The sequence below is a fragment of the Rhinopithecus bieti genome, unplaced genomic scaffold (assembly GCF_001698545.2).
Source record: "Rhinopithecus bieti isolate Rb0 unplaced genomic scaffold, ASM169854v2 scaffold_4816, whole genome shotgun sequence".
Lineage (NCBI taxonomy): Eukaryota > Metazoa > Chordata > Mammalia > Primates > Cercopithecidae > Rhinopithecus > Rhinopithecus bieti.
This window is the reverse complement of record NW_016804543.1, coordinates 248088-252128: the sequence shown is the minus strand read 5'-3', so window position 1 is coordinate 252128 and position 4041 is coordinate 248088.

Here is a 4041-nt window from a genome sequence, read left to right as displayed (position 1 = left end):
TCCAGCCTGGGTGACGGAGCCAGACCTTGTTTTAAATAAATAAATAAATAAATAAATAAAAATTCCCTCAACTTTTACATTGACATTTTAATTTCCATTTTAAGTGGATTTATTTTAGGTCGATACCTTTCTTTTACCAGTCCCCAAATTATGTTTAGCTGATGAGGTCTCCTTATAATTCAGGACAAAACATGACTATTCATAAAGATAAATTATTGCAGACCCCCAATTTAAAAGTGTAAGATTGTCAAATCAGACTATGTTTGAATCCTGGTACTGCTTGCTACTTACTAGCTGGGAGTATCCACGCATGGTATCTACTCTTTCTGGATCTCAGGTTCCTCCTCTGTCATATGGGGATAGTAGCATGAACTCTGTGCAGTTAGTGAACTAAAACAAGATAATGAAGGTCAGGCTCTTACCCCAGTCCCTGGCACACCGTATACATACTCAGTGGCAGCTGTTGTCATGTCTATCTGCCTGGAGTGGTTTGGAATCGCCATTTACACAGCCTGGGATCTGAGTGCTGAGTCCTCCAGGCTTTCTGTGAGTTGTTTGATGTAAGACAACACTACGGTTTGGAAAGCACTGCTAGGAGTGGAGGCAAATCCTTCACCAAATCAACTAATCCACTCTGTTTAAAAAAGTAAAGGACCAGTTAAGAATTTAACTCCACGTTTAAAGGTGTTTCCTTTAGTCAGTACATGTCAGAAATTGCAGCATCAGCAGCGGGGAGGAAGCTTCTCACAACAATCCGACTCCAGCAGGGAGAGTCAGCCCAACACAGCTTGCATCTAAATATTCCCAGATGCTGTAACTGCAAGAGGGAGGCATTTTGTCTTTAGGAGAAGTGGACAAAAATGACAGCCGCAAGGCAGTGATGGTAATGAGGGCAGTAGCCAGCAGGCCAGGGGAGAGCAAGGTGATTTCCTGGCTGGGTCACGCTGAGGAACAATACAGGCTTTATTCCTCCTGGCCTTGTCCTGGTTTGCAAAATACTTGCAGGAGCAGCCCTCGTTAAGCTTCCAGGTTGCTCCCCAACGATCCCATCTTCTTGTATTTATGCCTTTGTGTATGCCCAGTCTCTGAGTATGGGCTGGTCCTAGCAATTTGCTTCTAATCAACAGAAATGGTAAAGATGATAAGATACCACTTCTCTAATTAGGTTATAAAAGTGTTTAACCTCCATCTTGCTAGCAGACACTATTGCCTTCTCAGCTTGTACGTTTTATGAAACAAATTGTCATGTGGGAGAGACCCACATGCCAAGAAACTGAGGGTGACTGTGGGCCAATATCCAAAAAGGAACCTCAATGAACTGGATCCTACCAACCGTCATGTAAGTAAGTATGGAAGCAGATCCTTCCCCAGTTGAGCCTTCAGGTGAAACCCCAGTCCTGACTGACATCTTGATTACAGCCTGGGAGAGACCATGGAGTCCTGACCCACAGAAACTAACCTAATAAATGGGTGTGTGGTTTTAAGCCACTAAGTTTTGGGATAAGTTGTTATGTAGCAATAGAGAGCTAATATAGATTTATCCCTTAAAATTAAAAAGCAGACAAAAGACCTACATTTCTGCTGAGGGTTGATGGGTGGATTGTCACTTATTTGGGTTTATCTCAGTCATTCTTCATCTAACACGTTGTGGTATTAAGAACAGCACACTGCTGACAATGCTGATAGATTCATTTGGCTAAGTCACACCTTTGATATCACCCTTCCCTTATTTAAAAACTTTCATTGGTTCCCACTGACTGAAGGAAAAAAAACTCAACTTTTTAATTTGGGATTCAAGGCTCACTTTGATATTTGCCCTCTATAAACTGTTAAAATGATCATCCTAAAACATCAATTAGCCTGTTACTCTCGTGCTTATAAAAGTCTCTGTTAAATTCTGACTGCCGACCAGGTTAAATCTGTGTTCCACAACACAGAGTCTTGCCATGACCTGGCCCCTTCTACCTTTCTGTCTTACACTTTTCTTTTTTCTTTTTTTTTTTGAGACAAGGTCTTGCTCTGTCACTCAGGGTGTAGTGGCATGATCATGGCTCACTGCTGTCTCAAACTCCTGGGCTCAAGCAATACTCCCATCTCAGCCTCCTGAGTGGCTGAGGCCACAGGTGTATGCCACTACATCTGGCTAATTTTTAAAATATTTTGTAGAGATGGGGTCTTGTTATGTTGCCCAGGGGTCTTGAAGTCCTCGGCTCAAATTATCCTCCTGCCTTGGCCTCCAAAAGTGCTGAGATTACAGGCGTGAGCCACTGTGCCTGGCCTCTGCCTCATGCTTAATGTCTCAGCAACACAGGAGAGCTTGTCATATGCTCCCCAACCCACATATTGTGCCATCTCCTGCCCTCCCCACTTCCCATCTTTATGACATTTTTCTCTTTGCCTCAACTGCTATTCTCTTCCTTTCATTCACCATATTCCCTTCTCTGAAGAATTCATTCTTAAAGTTCAGCTCAGATCATCTGAGTAATAATGGGAAAACATACTCCTCTGCTTGGATCTGCATAGACTGTCACCAGAAGAATCCGGAACAAATCAGTGACATTGGTTATCTCTGAGGAGGGGGTATTGAGTAGGCCTGAGGGATAGACTTTAAGAGAGGGAAACTTCACTGTAAACCATTTTGTGCCTTTTAAATTTTGTAGCATATGAATATATTTATCTGTTCAATCAAGTGTTAAATGAAGCATTTATAATGAAGGAAAAAGTTAATTTCTAAATTTACCTTTGCTGGGAAGCCTTCCCTGACTTTCTCTTACCAAGTTGAATGTGTGAAGTCCTATTCTTGTATCTGTCACCCACTCTGGTCTCTATTGTCCTAGAATTCAGGGACTTGCTCCTTATTCCCCTCTTATCCCTGTCCCTAGTGGTCTAGCACAGTGCCTGCTACTTCATAAGCCCTCAAAATAGCAGAGGAATAAAACATCTACACTTGCAAATGTATTTTCCACCACCTCTCAGATTCCTCTATGGGCACTGGCCATTCCTGCCTCTGGGTCTAGCTCCTACTATCCCCTCTCCTTGGATTTTCCTTTCCCCCATTATTTTATTTTTGAAGTCTCCTCATTTTTCAAGACTCAACTCAGCTCTCGCCCCAGGAAGTCATCTTCTCCCTGTCTGATTTCCCATACACTCCTGAAGATTTTTTTTTTTTTGAGATGAAGTTTCAGTCTTGTTGCCCCAGGCTGGAGTGCAATGGCGCAATCTTGGCTCACTGCTGCCTCCACTTCCCAGGTTCCAGTGATTCTCCTGCCTCAGCCTCCTGAGTATCTGGGACTACAGGCGCCTGCAGCCACACCTGGCTAATTTTTTTTTTTTTTTTTTTAAGTAGAGATGGGGTTTCACCATGTTGGCCAGGCTGCTCTCGAACTCCTGGCCTCAGGTGATCCACCTGCCTTGGCTTCCCAAAGTGCTGGGATTACAGGTGTAAGCCACTGCACCCAGCCACTCCTGAAGATTTTTATTTATCCTTCATATCAGGGGCTGGTGAACTATGGCCCGTGACCAAATCTGATCCATTGCCTGTCTCTGCAGATGAAGACACCCCTTATTTATTTATTTATTTATTCATTCATTCATTTATAGATAGATAGATAGATAGATAGACAGATAGACAGACAGATAGGGTCTCACTCTGATGCCCAGACTGGAGTGCAGTGGTGCAGTCTCTCCCACTGCAGCCTTGACTTCCTGAGCTCAGGTGATCCTCCCACGTCAGCCGCTCAAGTAGCTGGGACTACAGGCATGCACCACCACATTCAGCTAATCTTTTGTATTTTTAGTAGAGACAGGTTTCACCATGTTTCCAGGTTGGTCTTGAACTCCTGGGCTCAAGTGATACCTGCCTCAGTCTCCCAAAGTGCTAGGATTACAGGTGTGAGTCACTGCACCCAGCCGACACCCATTCTTTTACACATCATCTATGGCTGCCTTCTCCTTCCAATAGCAGAGTTGAGCAATGCAATGGAGACCCTCAGGCCTGCAAAGCCAAATGTATTATTTATCTTTACAGAAAAAGTTTGTTCT